Consider the following 24132-nt stretch of genomic DNA (forward strand, 5'->3'; position numbering starts at 1 on the left):
TATACTACTGCAACAGTTTGCAATCGCAACTTCCCTGAACCCCCATTAAATAATTTCAAGAAGGATTGATTTTGGGGAGTTATGAGTCTGAACGTAGGAATCTTGTGATATGATGTTTGTCCAGTGACACTGTTGGATATGTGAGCAAGCGCAGACAATTATTTAGTTGGCTATTTACCTTTTCTGTGTTTCTTTGTTACACATAAGGTTTGCTCTGTACTTATTATACATTCCATCATTGTGCTATGATACAAATTTGCTCGTGATTCATATTTGCTAAATACATGTGCTTTGTCTATATATCTTTTTGTGATTCTTTTTTACATATTTGTTTTTTTGTATAGTTAGTAAGATAACAGAATGTTGACTGCTGTATCCCAATTTTTGTCACTTTTCCCAATTGTGTTTGTTTGTTTTGATCACATATAGTAGTCAATAAAATGGAATTTGATGCGAATCTCATACAAGTGAGAGATTGAGCTATGTTTAAAACCAGGTTAAATCCGTCATTAAAATTGAGAATGGAAATGTGGAATTAGTCAAAAAGACAGCAACCTGACCACAGAGCAGACAACAGCCAAGACCACCAATGGGTCTTCAATGCATCGAGAAACTCCCGCACCCAGAGGAGTCCTTCAGCTGACCCCTAAACAAATATGTTACTAGGTCAGTGATAATAGACGTCATACTAAACTCCGAATTATACATAGGAAACTAAAATAAAAAATCATACAAGACTAACAAAGGCCAGAGGCTCCTGACTTGAGACAGGCGAAAAAATGGGCAGGATTAAAATATTTTTTTTTTTTTTTAGATCTCAACCCCCCTTCACTAAATACCTTTAGCCAATGTAGAAAAAGCAAACGCACAACACAATTTCAGAGATGTCCAAGTCCGATTTCAGAATAAGTAACAAAAGAAACTAAAAAAATGACAATAATACACAAATTAACAAAGGACTACTAGCAGTTACTGACATGCCAGCTCCAGACCTCAATTAAATTGATTGAAAGATTATTTCTTCATCATTTGAATATCAAGAACAACCCTTCCCGTTAGGGGTTTAGTATTATACCGTCATAAAATTTATTAGACGAACATAACCCGTGTCATGCCAACAACTGGTTTTAAAATAAATATGTTTAATTCCAATGCAAAGACCCTATAGGTGAATCTATATTAAAGCCAAAATGCGCAATCTTTGATGAATTGTCTACATAGGAAATGCATGTACCAAGCTGATTTCCGTTTTGAATTTTCATCGGAGTTCGGTAATTACATGATTTTACTTTTTTCATTATCAACCAACGGAATGAAATGGGAACACACCTTACTCTTTACTTAAAGTAAAACATAATTGGAATTCCAGTTCCCTAAGTTTTCGTCAAATTATTTTTACGGTTTGTCTTTACTATCTGTTGTTTCTGAATCTTCAGTTAATGCTAGAACAGATTTTGTCTGATTCTTTTAATCGTGATTAATTGGTTGTAAATCACTCAGTATTGCGGACCAATCAGTGGTGAACTTTACTTATTTTAACTTGTGTGTACACGAGCTAGACGCATGCCACATGTTAAACATGATCTGCTTACCTTTCTGGAGCACAACAAATCAACACGGTTCTCGCTTGGGTTCGTGTTGCTCAGTCTTTTAGTTTTCTATGTTGTGTTTTCTGTACTGTTTTTTTTGCAATGGTGTTGTTAACAAGTTATCGACTTTGGTGTTCAAATGTCCCTTTGATATCTTTTTAAATGATCAACTGGTTAAACCATAAAAGTGCAAATTATGAAATAATCATAGCCATAATAACAATTCTACGATACAATGTTCGTGGCATATATAAATGCCATGAACACTTTTATTGTGACAATTTCAGCAAAATAAAAATGAGAGAAACTGTGCAAGATTGTATTACTGTTTTGCTGGCATGTGTTTTAAGTTCGTGCATTAAGGCCATGGAAACCAGTTGTACATTGTCTTTTTGATGTATTCACGAAGTAATCTCGTGCATATTATCACTTTTCTACCTAAATAGTTTAAGTTTTCAATCATATGCTTAGAAAAAAGAAAAAAAAAAACGTTAATTCAGATGATGGACTAAAGTGGACAATGGTGGACTGTGAAAGTCTTCCGTGTGTGCTGAGCAGTAGAGGACGTAAGTTGACCATGGTAGACTGTGAAAGTCTTCCGTATGCGCTGAGCAGTAGAGGACGTAAGTTGACCATGGTAGACTGTGAAAGTCTTCCGTATGCGCTGAGCAGTAGAATACAATATTAACACTGAACACTTTTAATTTGCAAAACACTCATTTGCAAATCCGCAGCCGCCTCAAATAAGAGCTACAGTGTCATGTATATAACCAAAATATGTGGAATTACATAGGGTTCAATAATTTGATTGGTTTTCTACTGTTACTATTATATTTATTGTGCATGATTTATAAAAACATGGGATTTTTTGGTCCCATGAGATAATTGTAGTCCCATGGGATATTTGTTGTCCTTTAATATCCAACGGGACAAATTAAAATCCTATGGGATTCAAATTATAAATATATAGATATAAATATACAGAATTGTGTATGTTTCAATGAATGCTGTTTGATAGTAAAAAGTTTTAAATGTATACGAGTTTTTTTATATTTTTTATATATATTTATTTTAGTTTTTTCTTTTTGTCACAAACATGTTTTTTATTTGTTTATATGACAATAAAGATTATTCTTATTTTGGAATGTATAATAATATTTACGGTCTAAGAGTAAAGTCCTTTCACTGAAACAAAATGACATGTCTAAATTAAAAGAAATAATGTTTTTAAATCTTGTTTGTTTATTTTATTATGAAAAATAGAACTGCAAAAAATATTTAATATTCTGACTGAATAGTTTACTTTTTTCATGAGGTAAGGTTTTCTTTGTTATAGTTTAATTGCAATACATGAATATGCAAACAACTTGAATTATATACCTTTGTTGTGTACATAATATTATGCTTATATTTGCAAATTTATCAAATAAACACTTTTTCTGTTAAAGTTTTAGTTTTCTTTTTTCACTGCTTGCTGTGTACAATTATTCAGTCCCCTATATAAGAGTCAAAGCAATAAATTATTTCATTCACTAGAATATTCCTGCAATTCTTAGACAAAACATGTTTGCAATATGTTCTTCAAAGATCTTCCTCCGTTCATCTTTATTGAATGGAGCCATTCAAATGAGAAAACAAAGCAAATTTATTCGGACAACAACATAATAATATTGTTTTCATTCGTTCCTTTCCTTCTTTCAATTGATAATTACATTGTTGCATTTACATGATCAAGTTCTTGTGCATCTGTGATCGTGATGATTTGACTCCTTTTTGATTATAGTCATTATGTTGAAATTTCCTCTTTCTTATGTAGGAAAAAACACATTTCATTTCAAATTAATAACAAAAAAAGTCGAACTATGGAGAAGAATATCAACTTTAAGTTTTCTGTTCCGTATTGGTCTGTTGAATGATGACAATGAAAACCGAGATGTCTGACCAACAAATACACAAAACTAAAAAAATATCAGTGAAGAGAAATACAACAAGAAAATTGCTATTTTATCATGTTTATGAACATTTTGATAAACTTTCATTTGAATATTCACTATGAATAACATGTTACCGGTTGTTGTTTTGATTCCTTGTTGCAGTCTTTTGAGTGTTTACAATTTGTTCAAATGTTGTGCTGTTATTAAAACCACTGTCGTGTATTGGGTTTGCTCACTGTCAAAGGCTGTACAGTGAACTATTTTTGTTAAATTAAGGGGGCTCTCAGGTCTAATTTTTTTTTCTATATCATCATTGCTCATCATTCTTGCTGTTCAATATTATCATTATTCTATGAAAATGAGGTCACAGTAAAATTAACCTTGGCAGACAGACATCTTTTTATTTTTATATGACACCTTGCAGTCATTCCGTACAACAACAAATAGACCTATGCCTATAATATCTGATAAAATGACAAAACAAAGAAAACCAAAGAACCATAAAATGCGGTCATGGTTATATGAATCTACCAGACAGACATGCACACCTTACAATTGTTACATGTCTACCAAATATAATCTACCAGTAACTTTAAGCATATGATAAACTGACAAAACAATGCAAAGTTTCATTGAACAATGAACCATGAAAATGAGTGCAAGGTCATATAAAATATGGCAGACAGACATGTGCATCTTAAATCATTCCATAAAGGGGACTTATTGCTTACAGTATCCAAAAAATAGACCAAACCACAAAACATTTTCTTAGTTCCTTATGGCCTGTCACATTCTGTATGTATGTGTCTGTTCCAAGTTAGGAGCCTATAATTCAGTTGTTGTCGTTTGTTTATGTGTAACATATCTGTTGTCCCATTTTTTGTACATAAATAAGGTCATTAGTTTTCTCGTTTGAATTGTTTTACATTGTCATTTCTGGACCTTTTATAGTTGACTATGCGGTATGGACAAGATTTCTCCATTACTTTATCGTCCTCCTCCATCGTGTGATGTAAAGAAATGTTTTCGTTAAATCAGGCAGCCGGAAGAACTTTAATGTATTTGCTTTGATATTGTTCAATAATTGCAGCGACATAGATGTCAATATGTTTGTTCGTCAACCATCCATTTAGAAATCGCTTCATTTCAAGTTTATCCAACTTAATTCCTTTAAACTCCAATTCCCCGGAAAACATTGTTAATTTGTCAAATTCCAGACGAGATAATACGGGAGAAAAGGTTTGTTAAGGATTTTCCAACCAAAACATTTGGAAAAAAGATTTATCTTCGTGCTTGTTGACTTGTTCTGTTGGGATTGTCTTTTCTTTTATCACAGTATATGATTACTCTCTTTCCTTTGATGTACTGTTTTACATCTGTGTTTGGCAACTCTTGTACGATTCTTGAGTCATCTACAAATGAAAGATTCCCTTTTGCACATATAATTGCATTCATGTTTCTCTTCTTCAAGACGTATATAGTCATACTCCGTGACACCCCTCATTTTTTTTTCTCAAGGAGCCCTTGAATATGCCAACCCCCTATTTTTAACCATTTTTTTCAAATTTTGAGCTTTAGTTTCAAATTATTAAACATAGCGCCACTCGATACCTGGCGCAAAAGAAGCGTTTCTCTTCTTCAAGACTTTACGGTATATAGTCATACCCCGTGACGCGCCTCATTATTTTTCCCTAGAAGCCCTGGAATAGGCCCACCCCCTGTTTGTTTACCATTTTTTCAAATTTTGAGCTCTAGTTTCAGATTTTTGACCATGGTGCCCTTCGATACCTGATGCAAAAGAATTCGAAGCGCCTGTTTCTCTTCTTCAAGAAGTATATAGTCATACCCCGTGACACCCCTCATTATTTTTGTCTAGAAGCCCAAGAATAGGCCCACCCCCTGCCACTTTACAAGTCCTTGCTGTGGTACTGAATATTACACTAAAAAGAGATGTGACTTGTTTTATCAATGGAAGGGATAAAAACCATATCCAAATAGAGTTGAAATTACATATTTTGACGGATGTTCTGCCTTTTAAAGATTTTTTTATTTAACGACCGTTGTTTTTTTCTTTCTCGATATATCGCCTCATTGTTCGCTGGCTTATTATTATTTGCTAGTTATTGTTTGATAGCTTTAGCCTGGTTCTTTATTTAATGTAGCCTTTCAAATATAAAATGAATGCATCCAAAACTAATTTCAGAGAGGATTCACGTCTAAAATGTCACGTTATTTTGCGCTCCTCTACTTAATGAAGTGATTATCGATGCAGTATACAACTTTATGTATAGCACTGCTTGATGCAAAATCAGCTGTTGACGTCGAACACCACAGTGGTTTATATAGAAAGTTATACCTAGCGGGGATATCTGGCTCATTATGTCTACTTTTGCATGAGATACAATTTTATGTAAGTGTTGGTGCACAAACTTCAGTTCGTTCGGAAAATTTGGTCTCTGAACCCTTCGATATTAATAAGTTAGACAGGGTAACATACTAGGCACAAAATTATACAAATTATATATATATGCCTAAATACACTTGGATCCTATATTGGTCACATCGAATTTCCCTAAATGAGTAACAACGGACTATATGGGGTAACAGTCTTTCAAATGTTGGGCTAACCTCAACCTGTTTATTACAGAGATTATGGTAATAACATTTTAAACATAGACTACTCACTTGCTTTTCTACGATATCATTAACAACCTTTAAATTCTAAAAAAAAGAGTCACTAAAGGTTTACAACTCCTTCTGTGGCCTGTCAATTACGATTTGTCCAAACTGCAATAGTATCAAAACAGCGAAGATGAAGAATAATAGAGATGGACCATTGTGTACATATATTAAGGTGAAACTTCGTTCAAAGCATTATCATGAATAGTGTAATTGCAGATTGTTGAACAGATTTTTGTAGACAATACACAGACTCTAATACAGAGATTTGTGTTATAATTTTTTTTTAACATAGATTACTCACTTGTTTTTCTATGATCAGCTAGAATTCATTGTTCACAAAAAGCCCTAAAAACCTTTAAATATTCAAACACCTGTATTGAGCAATTTAAGTCGAGCACACCCTAGAAGGATTAATTGATTTATACTTAAATTTATATACTTGTTTTAAGGTTCCGCTAAAGTCAAGTATAAGATCAACTTCAAAGTTCAATAACTTCATATTCAGTTTATATAGCATACCATGTTATACATCAAAATCTTCCTTGTGATGAGTACTATTATAAAATATCATTTACAAACAACAACAAAAGTTCACAGATCCAATATTCTTCAAATTAGTTTTTTTCCAAGTTCCCAAAATCCTGAAAAAAAGTTTTAAAAAGGTAGAGGAAAAGCTAACGAGGTACAAGCTACTGTTTATTGACATTAAAATACACCCCACAGTATGTATTAAGTGAATTAAGTTTGCTAGGTTAAAGAAAATTAGAGGAAATTTTAATATGGAACTACTTTCCTACAAAAGTATGGAAGCTCATATTCAATGAAAATAACATTAATGGACCATTCAGTATAAATCAATGGTATGCTCATTTATGGCATATTTACAGCATAAATTAATGTGTGTAGAGACATTTAATAATAAATTCTCTTCAACTTCGTACTTTATTTGGCCTTTTTAACTTTTTTGGATTCGAGCGTCACTGATGAGTCTTTTGTTGACGAAACGCGCGTCTGGCGTACAGCCCTTGGATGGTGTAAACTTCCTAAAAAACCGTGTATGGTATAATGGTGTATGGCATATGGTGCAATGGTGTAAGGTGTATGGTGCTATGGTGTATGGTGTAAGGGGAATGGTGTAATGGGGTATGAGGAATGGTGTGATTGTGTAACGTGCGATCAGGAATGGTGTGAATGACCGATGTGCACCATTTCATTGGTTGAAAACGAAGTTCTTTTTACTTTAATTTTTCGGATTGTAAACATAAACAATAATAATAATCTTAATATTTGAAATCTAACTGCGTTATGGGTAATTTCGGATCGTGTAGATAGAATGGGGAATGGTGTATGGTGTAATGTGCAACGTGTATGGTATATAAATGGTGTATGGTGTTAGTGGGAAGTTTACACCATCCAAGGACTGTATATACAAAATTTAGTCCTGGTATCTATAATGAGTTTATTTACAATCACTGGGTCGATGCCACTGCTGGTGGAGATTTATTGCCTCGAGGGTATCACCAGCCCAGTAGTCAGCACTTTTTGTGCTGACATGAATTATCATTAATATGGTTATATTTATAAAATAACTGTTTACAAAATTTAGAATTTTTGAAATACTAAGGCTTTTCTACCTCAGGCATAGATTACCTTAGCTGGATTTGGCAAAACTTTTAGGAATTTTGGTTCTTAATGCTCTTCAACTTCGTGCTTTATTTGGTCTTTTTAACTTTTTTGGATTCGAGCGTCACTGATGAGTCTTTTGTAGACGAAACGCGTGTCTGGCGTATATACAAAATTTAGTCCTAGTATCTATGATGAGTTTTTTTTCCTTTAGGAAAATACTGTATTTTGCACAAAAATGAATTAGAGGCTCTCAAGAGCCTGTGTCGCTCACCTTTATCTAATGTGATTTTTGAAATTATGTAAAATTATATAATAATTGAGACCAAGATTGGTTTAATTTGGCACAGTATTTAAAATTAAAAACAGATCATCTTATTGTAGTCTTACAATAGCTACTGAATATATAAAAAAGAAGATGTGGTATGATTGCCAATGAGACAACTATCCACAAAAGACCAACATGACACAGACATTAACAACTATAGGTCACCGTACGGCCTTCAACAATGAGCAAAGCCGATACCGCATAGTCAGCTATAAAAGACATCTTATGATTATTATGTTTGAATAAGTGGTCAAGTTGTGATCATTCAGAATAGTTTTTACAATTTTCGGATAGACGTCTAAACAGTTAACTTCTATGTTCTATTTTAGGAAAGGCGGTTTGATGGCAGGGTCATCTGATACGTTTTTTCAAACAAGTCATGATAACCTACTGAAAATTGTGGCCAAGTTTTTTTCTATTCAGCCCAAATCAAGTGGAGAATTTTGTAAAAAAGTTTGTTAAAAATTGCATATATATAATGGGCTTTGCTCATTGTTGAAGGCTGTATGGTGATCTATAGTTGTTGATGTCTGTGTCATTTTGGTCTCTTGTAGACAGTTGTATCATTGGCAATCATACCACATCTTCTTTTTTATAAAGGGGACAATTGACCAGTTTGGCCATGTTAACATATTTGTAGATCTTACTTTGCACATTATTGCACTTTACAGTTTAGTTCTATTTATAATAATTAAAAGCTGCAAAATTATCTTACAAATACCTAACAACAGGTTGTCTGATTTGTCTGGAATTTCAGGGCAGTTAGATCTTAACCTGTCTTTAGTTTCAGAGATCTAAGCAAAAAACTGCCCTTCGTCCCTATGTTTTATTTTTAGCCATGTCAGCCATCACTATTTATTTAAACTTGATACCCTAACGACTGTGGTCAAGAATGGTTTAATTTGTCTCAGTAGTTTCAGAGAAGATTTTTGGAAGAGACTAAAAAAAATTGACTATGAACGGCAATAATTGCTTTATGGATCAATTGTCTATTTTGGCCATGTTGGCTTATTTGTAGATCTTACTTTGCTGAACATTATTGTTGTTTACAGATTGTATATAGCTCTAATATTCTAGATAACCAAAAATCCTTCAAAATTAACTAAGAATTTCCACGTAAGTGGCAGCAACCCAACAACAGATTCCAATGATGATTGTGACAAAGTTTGATAAACTTTGGTCCTGGATTTTCACAGAAGAAATTTTAAAATTAATAGATGTCAAGTGATGAGGAAAACTCTTGCTTGAATTGTTTTACATTTTTATTTCAGTGCCTGTTGTAGCGGACTATGCGGTATGGAATTTGTTGAAGACTGAACGGTTACCTATAATTGTCTCATTGGCAATCATGCCACATCTTTTTTTTATACTGACACCTTTTTCAGCCCCAATTCCCCTTACTGATGGAATCATAATCCCCCAAATCAATCCCAACCTACCTATTGTGGTATTAGTCCAGTCAATCTAGCATAAATTTGACCCTAACCTTAAAGTAATTGCAACAGAAGATTTTTAAGTTTGAATCTTTAGCATTATACCATAAGTATACACAGAAAAAAGTCCAATAAAATCTTACTTGAGGAAAACTAAAAAAAATCACCATTTTACATTCTTATGGAGATTTGCATTGAAATGGGAGATAACTCTTGCAAAAAAGGCAGATATATTAATAAAAATTGATACAAAATTATAAATTTACCGCTTCTATTCATCAGAATGTATTGATTCTTGATGTTTTAGCGGTTTTTAGAGTATAACAAACAACTCTAAAAGTGTTTTCATATCTTTTATCAAGCTATAATCTAGATTTCGTAATTCATTAGTTTACCATTTATTGATTTTTTCAACATGTCAAGGTAAAGAATCTCAAATTTAATAAAAACAGTTAAGCATGTATTCTTCTTTTTGTGGTTAAAAGTTTCTTTAGACAAGTCAGATGCTGAAAAAAATATAATATACAGATATAAACAATACCAGATTTCACATTATTTTTTCAAAATGGTTACAAAGCTTCAAATTTGCAATTTCTTTAATGAAAAATGGACAAAAAAAAATAAGACTACCCATAACACTTCGGTTTTGTACATTTCATTAGCAGAAGATTATATAATATATTCAAAAACAAACTTTTAACCCCATCAAAGTATCATACTTTACATAAATTTCAAGAAAATCAATCTAAAAAGACCAAAAAAAGACTCATTTTTGCGGAGTTATCTCCCCTTCCAATGTTAATTTCCATAGGAAATTAAAAATGCTGATTTTTATTTTTCCACATATTAGATTTTATGGGACTTTTTTCTGTGTATATTAAGGGCATTATGCTATAGATTAGAACTAAAACATTTTCTGATGCAATAAGTTTGAGGTTAAATCTTAGTTTGACTATAAAATTTCATCAAGTTTCAATCACTGAATAAAAGTTTTTGTCTGAAAACCAAATATGTTTTTGGACGGTCATTATACCAACTTCTTCTTTCTATTTTAAGAAATGGCAGTTATGTTTTGTGAAACTTTAAGGATCTTTCAGCTGAATTTGGTGTGGTTTAATTTTGAATTATTGCAGTAGTTTCAGAGAAGAGTGGTTTCAGTGGACAACAGATGCATACTACAGACAGACTCTAAGTGATGACAAAAGCTCACATTTCATATAAATTGTGTGAAACCTCATGTGCAAGAATTACTGCCAATGGATAATAATAACATCGGGTGAACATATGCGAACGTAAGTATCTGCTCATGACCAAGTTATGTACTAATATAAAATTAAGATCTTCAAGCATAACCTTAAGACCTGATTTCACTCTTATTTTTTACTAGTTGTTGTAAATGTATTTTGTTTTTTATTTCTCTGCTTGTTTTTCATGTATTCTCCTCTTGATTTTGATTATTGCCGCAAACAAAAATGGAATAGTGATTTATGTGAATCTTCTATGTTCAATGATAATGTGACAATAAATTATTAGATAGAACATTGAATTTAAACAGGTCAAGATTAAGTTATACAAAAATCACTGCGAAGTTGAAATTCTTTAAACTAATTCAGGACCAGGACTTCTTTTGACCTAGATGGTCATGATTTAGTTATACAAAAATCACTGCGAAGTTGAAATTCTTTAAACTAATTCAGGACCAGGACTTCTTTTGACATAGATTTAAAATTTATATTCAATAGATTATAGGTGTTTATCTATTCTACATTGGCTAGAGGGCAAGAGGTGAAATTCAGATCTCACAAAACTTGTTTAAACCTGCAGCATTTGGAGCCTGTTTCATGTCGGTAATTTATATTTTTTGGTATCAAAAATGGTGTGGTTTTCATGTTTGCTCATTTCTTGTATTTTCAACGTGTACAAGCAGTGTCCATTTTCATGTCATAGTAGATGCATTTTTTGGAGCCTGCTCAAGCCAGCCTCTTGATGGAAATTTCTCATATTGAAGACCCATTCAATGTTGGCTTTAGGGTTGTTTTTTACATTTTGATCAGGGTATTTTTTTACACATTCTTCATTTCTATATACTTTATTGTATTATAAACATTTTATAAATTCTTGATATATAGTTAGTAGAAGTTTAAATAATTTAAGAATAAAATTCTAATCAAGCATGTTTATTTCCTGTAAACAAGTGTAAACAAAATCAATAAAATCCAAAGTTAGCGTCTTGGCCAAGTTCATGTTCAATAGATTAAATAAAAATAATTATCATTTTTTCCCCATAAAAACAAATGTAACCTCCGAAAACGATAAAACTGGCTACGAAAGCACAAATGTAAGGTTCATGAATTTATTATACTGGAATCATATATTCTATTCACATGATACATATATCGAAAATAACATTAATTATTGGCAACGCTGAATAGTTCAATATTTGTGGAAAAATAGAAAAACACAAAACATCATAAGACTAATGAAATGCAGATATAAATTAACTTTAACTTGAAATAAAGATTGCTTTTTCAAATATCAATTAAATACAATAGAAACATTAATTTAACCAAAGCTATATAAAAGCTTTAAGAACTTGATTATCTCCCTTTCTGAATATTACAATTCATAACATTTCTCAAATCAAAATATGAACACATGAGAAAGTCTTCAAAGTAAACAACATTTGTTTATGAATAATCAATAATGTTTCAATTAGAAATATCAAAAATTAACTAAACATTATCATAATATCAATCAAGGGCACATAATAACAATTCAATATACATACCCTTAATAAGGAAATGGCAGACAATTTTACTGCAATAATATCATCCCCTAGTATGAAAATCACATATAGATCTACCTGTGAACAATATTTACTTTATCAGAACCTTTTATATTTAAAATGTAAAACACATTTTTCATAGTATAAATATTTCTCAACAATGCCTATCAATAAGTTCAATAAAAGTATACTTCAAATTCAAATGATTAAACAAAATTTTAAAATCATATTTGCATTTGCAAAACTTCAGATAAAAATATAGAATGTTATTTACATGTACGTATCATATTTTTGTTCTTATTGTATTTTATAAAACTCTTTTATATCAAACAGTCATATTCACAATCATTATAAATTTTTACAAAATACACCAACCTGAAATCTTCAAATATTCTTGTTCACACAACTGAGACACAACTACACCTGTCGATCAGTTATTTATCAATAGTAAAAACATACAATGTAGTGAACAGTTTTTACCTGTACACTAATTACTAGAATGAAGTAAATAATATTTTGAAATACCTTTAAATAATATTTGGACAAAATAATCAAACTGTATCATAAATATGATTTGATAAAATATATAAATGCTAATATAAAAATTATCTTATCTCTTTTTTCCAATTTTATTTAATTTCCAAATTTCAATTCATTTGCTTAACTCTTTACAAAGATAGATAACTCAAACATTTCTAATGTAATTCAATGTATTTGACATGTTACAAAACTGCAATAGCTGAACTCTATATATGCAAAGAGAGGTAACTCAAAAATGTCTAATATAATTTTTGGCATGTTACAAATCAGTCTAGTTTTCTTTTGTTGTTGCCCTCAACAAACAATATAAAAATACACAACTACATATTCAATAGCATTATCATAATTATTATAATGATCTAGCATAAAAATATTTTGATCGTTTGACTATACAAAAAAAATATACTTTCTCTCAAAATTATCATTTTTCAACATAAATCTAATTGTTTGACATATTATGCTTTAACCATCCTTCTTGAAGTGTTTGTCCTAAACTCTGTCCAAGACTAGTTCCTAATGCAACAATTGCTTCGCCCAATTGTTCAAATTTCACTGGTTCTATGTTTCCATGAACAGATGTTTCTTTTAACAAGACAGACTCTGGCAAGTTAAAAGGATTTGAATGTTTTCCAGCGTTTGTTCGTTTTGATCTCCTTATTGAATTGTCATCATCTACGCTAGCTGTAGTTACATCTTGTTCATCTTCGCCAGATTCCTGATGGTCAATTTGAATTGGTAACGAATTCGGGTCAACAATGGTCACATTCCATCCTCCAAAACTCGAATTACTGTCCTCAGTAATATCTAGACTTGAGTTTTGCATCATGTCAACGTTTCCTGTGTCACAGATTTCTCTTCTTGTGACATTCCTAACGGGGCCACTATCATCGGCTAATTGAATCCCATACACATTGTCTTTAAAACGGTGAACAACTTTGTACGGTGTTGGATGCCAATTGTCCTGCATTTTGTTTCGTCCTTGTACATGTTTCTTCAATAAGATGTTGGAACCAATTTCTATAGACTTGTCATCTGTTCCTCTATTCATAATGTCTTGTCTTTCACTCGCTTTCTTATGAATGTTCTCATTAGCTGTCTTCAAGGCTTCGGTCATTCGCTTTTGATGATTTGCTAAATAAATGTCTAAATCAGTGTCTATTTCCGTCATATCATTATGAAAAAGATTGTCAATAGAGAGTCTCGGCTCATGACCAAATATCAGGAAATATGGAGTATATCCAGTTGAAGAATGCGGTGTTGCATTGTACATAAAGGTTAGTTCTGGCAAATACTCGGGCCATTTAGCTTTCTTTTCAGGCATTAATGTTCTTAATCTATCATGCATGGTCCTATTGAATCTCTCAGTTTGAGCGTTTCCTTCTGTTTTGTACGGTGTTGTGCGTGATTTCTTAATGTCATATATTCTACAGAGTTCACGTATCACTACACCCTCAAAATTCCTACCCTGATCACTGTGTAACCTTTTTGGTATCCCTAGTTTCAAAAACCAATCTTTAACTAATACTTTAGCGACAGTTGTTGCTTTCTGGTCTCTAGTCGGAAATGCTTGTGTAAATTTAGTAAACACATCAGTTAGTACTAAAACGTTTTCTCTACCATCTGAAGATTTCTCCAAAACTGTAAAATCCATAGCTAAAATATCTAATGGTTTACATGCTATAAACGAACCCATTGATGGACGAACTTTTGGTTAAGGGTTTTTAGCAACTAAACAACGTTCACATGTTTTGATCCAATGTTTTACATCGTTTACCATATCTGACCAGTAACATCGTTTATGCAATAGTGCTAATGTTCGTTCTGTACCTTGGTGTCCGGATAAATTGTGTAGAGTTTCAAGAACATAGTGTTTCAATGTTTTCGGTATAACTAAGTGTTTACACTCACCACATTCTATGTCACTGATTTGTCTGTATAAAATACCATTGTCTATCACCAATGAATTGAATTTCTCAGTAACTTCTTCACTGGTTTCGTTTGTCTCGTCATCATCTGTGTTGTCAGTTTGCCCTGCTCTACAAAATTTAAAACAACAGAGAGAACATTATCACTACTTTGTAATTGTTTTATTTCGTCTGCAGTATACTCTGGAAATGTTGACATTGTCTCTATTTGATCAGTCAAGTTTATTTGGTTTATATGCATGTGTTGTACATCGTTGTTTTTACACTCTCGCAATTTGCTAAAGAAGAACTTTGTACGATTTGTCTGATATTTGTCTCAACATCTAATGCATTCCTGCTCAATACATTGACATTAGATCGTCCGGATCTATATTTAACCTCATAGTCAAATTGTGCAAGTTGAGAAACCCATCTCATTTCAGTCGCACCCAATTTTGCAGTTTGCAGGTAACATAAAGGATTGTTATCGGTATAAACTATAAATTTACTTCCTATCAAATAGTCTCTGAATTTTTCGGTCACAGCCCATTTTAGAGCCAACATTTCAAGTTTCATAGAACTGTAGTTTTCCATGTTCTTTTCGTTCGGGTGTAAGCTGCGTGATGCGTAAGCTATGACAACAGTTCCTTGTTCTTGTTCTTGCGATAGAACAGCACCTAAACCTTCTATACATGCATCGGTTTCTAACCGAAACTGGCGAACTTACTAACTTCTGTTTTAGCTCTTCAAACGACTCTAAACATTTCGCATCCCATTTTTCTTGAAATTCTTTAGCACTTAGTAATTTAAATTGTTTTGATTTTCCCTTCTTTCCATTTGTTTTTGTAATGAGTGCATGTAACGGAGCAGCTATCTTACTGAACTTTGGAACAAACTTCCTATAGTAACTACATAGTCCTAGGAATGATCGGAGTTCTTTTTCTGTGGTAGGTACTTTCCAATCTTGGATTGATTTTGTTTTGTCTGGGTTTGTTTTTATGCCTTCTTGCGAAAAAACGTGTCCTAAGTATCTTACCTCCTTCTTGAAGAAATTACATTTTGACAATTTTAATTTCAAACCATGCTGTCTTAGTCGTTGAAACACAAACTCCAGGCGTTCTAACTGTTCTTCAACTGTCTTTGAAAAGATAAGAATATCATCTAAATAAATAGGTAAGATCTCAAAATTTTTGTCATTAAAGCATGCTTCCATTATTTTTTGGAATGTAGCTGCACTATTAGAAAGTCCCATTGGCATCCTAAGGTACTCATAAAGACCTCCCGTTCCAACACGAAATGCAGTCTTATGTATATCTCTTTCATCGGTCGCTACCTGATAATAACCTTGTGATAAGTCTAGCGTGGTATAAAACTTTGTTTCATGCAAGGTGTCTAATGCCTCCTTGATTCTTGGAAGTGGATAAGCGTCTCGTATTGTCTTTTTATTCAGTAATCTGTAATCTACACACAGTCTAATAGACTTGTCATGCTTACGAACTTTTACTACGAGGGCTACTACTCTTACGAATAATGTTTTGATTTAACAATGGTTTGATATGTGCTCTAACTTCCTTCAATTGATTAGGTGGAATACGTCTATGCGGAATCGCAATCGGTTTCTCGTCTGTTGTAAGAATTCTATGCTTTACAATGTCTGTATATCCTAAATCTAAATCGTTTTTACAGAATATATCGGTATTCTTGTTTAACAAATCTTCAACTTTTTTCTATTTGTTCATTGGTAAGATTTTTCTTTTCTATGTCGAGGTCATTCAATTGTATTTTCTTATTCTCTGTATTTGTTGTAGCTTGCTTACAAACAGCAATATCTATTTTCTGTATTTGAACATTAATTTGAGTGATCTATATCAATGTCAATATTGTCTTGTGACACCTCGTGTATCAGTGAAGCTGAATGTAATGTACCAACTCTTGTTTTCTGATTAATCCATACATCTTCTTATCCTATATTAATCATACGTACCGGTACTGTTCCTGGACTATAACTATCAACTACCATAATGTTTCTTGGTAAAGAGCCTTGGTTACCTTGTAATGACTGAACAACTGCACAACACTTTTTATTATTGTGTTTTTGCCTGGTTGTACTCATTACTGTCTTCATTGAATTTCCCGGTATATGTACTGGACTACTTACTACCTGCTATCTTAACAAAAGATATTTTTGGAGAATCTAGTATTTCACAGTCAAAAGAATTATTGTATACAGTTAAAATACCTGACAATTGCTTCCCAATAAGAGTGTTTGTTTCGGTTTCATTATAAACTTCTAAAGCTTCTTTCATCTTCATAAAAAAATTACTTCCTAGTAAAAATGGTAATTTACTAATGTTATCAGTATCTTTCACAACAAGAAAACCAACATTCGGAATCATTGTTTTCGCTACTGAAACGTTAAGTTCAATATAACCTAAATATGGTATCGGTAAATCATTGGCTCCAGTGACTTTCATCCATTTTGTTATATCATGTAGTATTGGTTTCTTTTGTAATAATGTTTTAAAATGTTTCAGTAACTGTTGAAACCTGGGAACCAGTATCTATAAGTGCTATAGCTGATTGATTTTCAACAACAATTTCTGTCTCTGGACTTTTACTAGCAATGTTTTTAAAAATATTACTCTGAAATGAATTGGAGTCTACTTGTACTAAAGTATCTTCTACTGATCGACTCACCTAAGTAGAAGCTACTCTTTTACCTCTTCTGGGTCACTAGGAACAACACCACTTCGACCTTGATATCTGTTACCTCTTTGGCTATATCTACCACGATAACCTCTTCCTCTACCTCTAAATTGTCCTCGAGTATGTGTTTTCTGTGTATCTTCGTCACTTCTTATGGACATTCCGGACGTTTATGACCCTCACAACCACAATTATAACAAACAATTGGTTGATGGCTATTATATACATCATTGTTTGTTGAATCACTATATGTTTTAACATTAGACCTGTTTGATAACCTATCAATTTGCTGTTGTTGCTTTTCTAACATTTCCTGTTGTTTTGTGAGAAGTTTTAATATCTCGGAGTTGTCTTTCGATGTATGTTCGGATTTTATTGCTTGATTGCTAACAACTTCGGCATCTTGCATTTGAAGTTTTACTTTCCAACTTTGTGTATTTTCATTTACCCAAAGTAATACTTCTTGTCTAAACTCAAGAAATTTCATTGTCTTGTGTTCATAGCTGAATCGTTTTACTTCTCGTTTCAAGTGTGGTTCTTTAATGCCTTCAATAAAGCGATATTTAAGAACTTTATCTTTGTCACCCAAAACTGTGTTATCTCGCTTGTTTATTTGGTCAAAATTTTTCATAAGATTCAAGGAATAGTCTTGCAAAGTTTCATTCTCTTTTTGATTTCTTTGAAAAAATAGCTGTTGTAATTGACTAACTGAATCATCACCATCATAAATACTATGAATCAAAAGCAAAATTTTAGCAGCAGAATCTCTTTCTAATAACGGTCTTAGTCTTATCTCATCTTTAGCTGGAGATATTAGATTTTGCATAAGAAAGTCAATTTTGGCTTTTTCGTCTGGTATTGTAACGAGATGTTCTCGGGCATCTTCCAACCAATCACTTATTATCGGATCTTTGTCTTTTCGGGTCTACCGGATAATTTTGTAAACGGTCTCTCTTTTGCAACATATACAGTTTTTGTTGATTTTTGTAATTGTTCAATGATTTTGTTATTATGTTCTAATTGTTGCTTTAATTGTAAGTTTTCACCTTTTTCTTTGTGCATATGGTATAATTTCTTACTCAATTCATCTACTTCTTTCTGTAACTTTTCTTCTTTAGTTTCCATCTTGCTTGTAATATCTAGCACTTAAATCCTAGAAATTATTGTCTAACCAACGTTGCCAATTTATAAGTATATAATATAATTATCCTGTCGACGACGCCATTTTTGTAACCTCCGAAAACGATAAAACTGGCTTACGAAAGCACAAATGTAAGGTTCATGAATTTATTATACTGGAATCATATATTCTATTCACATTGTACATATATCGAAAATAACATTAATTATTGGCAACGCTGAATAGTTCAATATTTGTGGAAAAATAGAAAAACACAGAACATCATAAGACTAATGAAATGCAGATATAAATTAACTTTAACTTGAAATAAAGATTGCTTTTTCAAATATCAATTAAATACAATAGAAACATTAATTTAACTAAAGCTATATAAAAGCTTTAAGAACTTGATTATCTCCCTTTCTGAATATTACAATTCATAACATTTCTCAAATAAAAAAATGAACACAAGAGAAAGTCTTCAAAGTAAACAACTTTTGTTCATGAATAATCAATAATGTTTCAATTAGAAATATCAAAAATTAACTAAACATTATCATAATATCAATCAAGGGCACATAATAACAATTATATATACATACCCTAAATAAGGAAATGGCAGACAATTTTACTGCAATAATATCATCCTCTAGTATGAAAATCACATATAGATCTACCTGTGAACAATATTTACTTTAGCAGAACCTTTTATATTTAAAATGTAAAACACATCTTTCATAGTATAAATATTTCTCAACAATGCCTATCAATAAGTTCAATAAAAGTATACTTCAAATTCAAATGATTAAACAAAATTTTAAAATCATATTTGCATTTGCAAAACTTCAGATAAAAATATAGAATGTTATTTACATGTATGTATTATATTTTTGTTCTTATTGTATTTTATAAAACTCTTTTATATCAAACAGTCATATTCACAATCATTATAAATATTTACAAAATACACCAACCTTAAATCTTCAAATATTCTTGTTCACAAAACTGAGACACAACTACACCTGTCGATCAGTTATTTATCAATAGTAAAAACATACAATGTAGTGAACAGTTTTTACCTGTACACTAATTACTAGAATGAAGTAAATAATATTTTGAAATACCTTTAATTAATATTTGGACAAAATAATCAAACTGTATCATAAATATGATTTGATAAAATATAAAAATGCTAATATAAAAATTATCTTATCTCTTTTTTCCAATTTTATTTAATTTCCAAATTTCAATTCATTTGCTTAACTCTATACAAAGATAGATAACTCAAACATTTCTAATGTAATTCAATGTATTTGACATGTTACAAAACTTCCATAGCTGAACTCTATATATGCAAAGAGAGGTAACTCAAAAATGTCTAATTTAATTTTTGGCATGTTACACAAACTAACAAATTTAAAGGACAAAGTTTTATCATATCTCCAGCATATTGTAAAATTAGGCTTCCTGGATGCAGATGCTAGTAACTATATTATTATGTGTCAGTCTCATTTTTGGTAGGGTCAGCATAAATTCTTCAAAGTCATCTGTTTGATTTATGAGATTTTCTTTATGTATAGTAGTAAGGAATGCTTTCAACTCTGTATCAGAAATGGTCAGTTTAGTTGATAGGCTGTTGTCCGAATAATTTATTTTGCAAAATGACAACAGTTTTAATGATTCATTTCTTTGCTTCATGGAACACGAAGTACATTTGGTTGTGATTTTGCCTATGTCATTTGACATTACATTTTGTGAGCATGATCCGCACTTGTAGGTTTTATTGAGTAAAACTTGATGGATGTTTCCAATAACTGTTGTCGGTAGTTTGATATTGTCCATATGTTTGATGACTGTCCTGTTTGTGGCTGATAATTTTATATATTCTTGAAAAATTCTGGTAGAAACATTTTTGAAATTATAGCATTCATTTCTTTGAACACAATCAATTTGCTCGTTCCATAGCACCAATGGCATGGCTGAAGTGCTATCTGCAATAACAAATTCTTTCTTTTCTTTCGATGTTCCATAAACATCAACTGTTTCTTGTTCAGCATACACACCTGTAACTTTAGCAGAAACAGAGACCCGAAGAAAAAGAAGAGATATCATAAATATATATTTTATAAGCAATAAATGCAATATTCAGTATTTGTAAATGAAGTTTTATTATGAAATATCTACATGTTATGATTTTGCAGGTGTTGGAACAACTTGAATGACCGATGTCAAGTACATGGACCATAATTCAACAAAATTCAGTCAAGCAGAAGGTAGTATAAACCCAATCTGTATATCCTCATTGTTGTCTCAGTTAATATAAATCATCTAAATGGCTGATGACATAATTATCATCATTTTATAAAAATCTTTACAAGTATAAATTCTCGTGCTACATACGGAGAAATTATTGCATGTAAAGTACTAGTGCATACTTTTATAATTTTACGTCTATCACTAGGTACACAAGACAAATGATTAAGTTGAAAGAAGGATATTATTTTACAAGAGATTATCACATTCTAGCTTTTTGGATTGACGATTTTTTTGTAAGTGTGGCACGTGAAAGTTGTATTATTGTGCTGTGAAAACAGGAAATGAAGTCTAGGGTGACTCAATTGGGGGGGGGGGGGGGGGGGGTCTGATGCCAGATCCTGCTTGTTGTTTTGAAATTTCCTGTATGCCGCTTAAACTATGTACGTAAGCAAGTCGTTCTTTTTTGTAATTTCCCCAAGTCCAGTAAGATTTTATTTCCCGTTTTCACAGCACAATACTACAACTTTCAAGTGTCACGTTTACAAAAAATCGTCAAATTGTCACGCTTAAGACTCCAATGAGACTAACTTTGCAGATTGGGCAACATTCAATTTTCATTCATATCTAGAATACAATATGATACATATATTTATATGTCTCCAGAGATGACTTTGTACATAAGGGTGGACCCCGGTTTTCAATTTATCGTATTATTGGGTTTAATTGGTTGTTTCCGTGTGTTATGTTGTTCATATTAGAGTAATTCGTGCCAACCATATAATAGTTTTTGTTTGTATTAGGTTTTGGCCATTTTAGCCAAGATGTTTGTTTTATTATGTACTTATAGTTGATTTTAAGATAATGTTTTTTTTTATTGAAATTCGGAATGCACTTCATTCACCAAAGTCACACAACTTCAATCAATCAATGACAGCGTCACTCTAAAATGTTCATAGTTTGAAAAAAAATATTAGAGCAACCAGGGGGTCCTTAACCTAGTTATAAAGGGGTCGGGTGGTTTTAAATATATGTCCCAATTTAAATGTATCGATCATCAAAATAAAGTTGAAACCGTCTCTGGATTCACCACTGGCAACCAACAAACTTCAATGAGGGTGAGGGTAATGGCTTTTAATCATAGTATAACTTTAAAATATTTAGATAGTTTATCGCTATCAAATCATACTACATGTCAGGGGCGGGTCCAGCCATTTTGAAAAGGGGGAGTTCCCAACGCAGGACAAAGGGGGATTCCAACGACATGTCCGGGTTTCCGCTGGCGGTCGCAATTTGCGAAAAAATAATAATTGTGGCGATAAAAATTCGTCATTTGCGAAAGAATTTGGCGAAAGAACTATATAATACGATTTATTTTCCTCCATCTTGTTAATTTACTTTTTTTCGAGTTTCTCGGACTTAACCCGATCAGACAATACTCGGAATTCACCTTGACCTCATTAAGATTTGGACAGAAAATCAATAATCAGCTGATTGCATTTTATAGCTATCTACAACAAAGGACTAATTAATAAAGGTGTTGATTGAATTGACAAAATGATATGCTTAAATGGCTTCCGCTAAATGTCACATAGTATTACAGAATTTATTTTCAACTTTGCCACGCACGTGTTTGAAGCAAACTATTGACGTATCCTCTCCTTTTAAAGATAGTTTAAAAAAGAAAGCTTTGTTGTGACGAAAAATGTTTAAAAGCAAGAAAAATCTCCGATTTAAAACTTTAATTATCCTTCGACTTCAATATAGGTAATTGATTAGGGAGACTACTTTAATTTCGTTTGAGTGACACACGTGTTTCAAGCAGTTTTACGTCTCAACTTTTTCATTTACGATGGTCAAGAAAAGAAAACTGTTGTTATGAAGAAATCTATCCAAAAGGTTGGGAACAACCCCTCGAATGAGAGTAACCCTTCAATGTAATGACTACACATGAAATGAGGAATTGATTACACATGAAATGAGGAATCAATTTCATGTGATAAAAGCTTTTTTTGTTGTTGTAAAAACCATTTCTAAGTACAAAAGGGCACATCAGTATTTTTCTTTTAAAGAGACTTTCCGGCCTACGAACTATACTGGTATTATATGATCAAAACATGTCCATTAATTTTGTTTTATTCCAGGACTTATATCTTCTTTATTATTAAATGTATAGTTGCCCCCTCATGTAGAAAAGTTTAAAATACAATAAATATGTTCCCCTTTTAAGTAAAAAAATATCTGTTGTTTTAAAGTAAGTGTTTAGTATTTATTCATGTGCGACCGTACACTTGTGTGGGAAGTATAAATACTGCCCCACGTTCAGTCGAGATGGGGCTGTTAAATCTTGTACCTCGTGTATATACGTAGTGAGAAAATCTGCACTGGAAAAACGTTTTGAGGGGTCCGTTATTAGATTTGTTATATACTTTTATTATAAAAATATTACAGTAATTATATTCAGACCTCATTCAGGTTCCCCCAGCTGTAAATATCAATTGTGAATGAATTTTCCTCGCCCTGAATATGCATGGAATATTTGCCCCTGAACGTAATGTAAAAATTTCAACCAATTACTTAGCCTGCTTTTAAAATAAACTGTTTTTGATCTTCCAAATAACAAAAAGAAGCTATCATCCAACCTTTGTTAAAAGTCAAGATTTGTCCTGTGGCAAATATTTCATTCATATTCAAGACAAACTGTTTTAAGTTATGGGTATCTTTAAATTTTCCTTAAAAGAGACATTGTATTCATTAACAATTTGTAGCTATTGTGCACACTAAACAACATATCTTAATTCGCAATCACTGCAAACAGTTTTTTTTTAATTTGTTTATAGGTGAAGAATGCAGTAATGATTTCGCATGATTTTGATATTTGCGACAAAAAGGTCGCAATATTTTATCAGCACTGCCGATTCTTTGACTGACATCAATAGACGAGATTTGCGACGAAAGAGATGTCATACATAGGAAATCTAGTTTGGTAAGCTTGCAAATAAGACGTTGTTTGACCAGCTTGGCAAACATTAGAAGGAAAAAGACAGAATAACATATGGACTCTTAGGCTGTCAAAAAATATTTGCTGTAGGTGGAAGGTGTCGACAAAAACACACAGATGCATGCCAATAGAAACTTTTCAAACAGTTCAAAAAAATTCTGCTAGCAACAGAAGTACATGTAGGAAAATTGTAAATTTAATTATGCTTGTAACGTTTCAATGGATAGCTAGAAC

General features: G+C 32.0%; 2 long non-coding RNA genes across 2 annotated transcripts; one reads left to right on the forward strand and one right to left on the reverse strand.

Annotated features, from left to right (window-relative positions):
- The first annotated feature begins 10541 nt into the window (after window positions 1-10541).
- On the forward strand, window positions 10542-23835 carry LOC139491195 (uncharacterized). Its single transcript, XR_011656479.1, has 3 exons — window positions 10542-10881; window positions 20846-20917; window positions 23738-23835. It is a non-coding gene; the product is annotated as an uncharacterized lncRNA (long non-coding RNA).
- On the reverse strand, window positions 18122-19969 carry LOC139492432 (uncharacterized). Its single transcript, XR_011656834.1, has 3 exons — window positions 19619-19969; window positions 19247-19321; window positions 18122-18882 (listed from the first exon to the last, which is right to left on the reverse strand). It is a non-coding gene; the product is annotated as an uncharacterized lncRNA (long non-coding RNA).
- Window positions 23836-24132: the final 297 nt, after the last annotated feature.

This window comes from Mytilus edulis, chromosome 10 (assembly GCF_963676685.1).
Source record: "Mytilus edulis chromosome 10, xbMytEdul2.2, whole genome shotgun sequence".
Taxonomy (NCBI): Eukaryota; Metazoa; Mollusca; class Bivalvia; order Mytilida; family Mytilidae; genus Mytilus; species Mytilus edulis.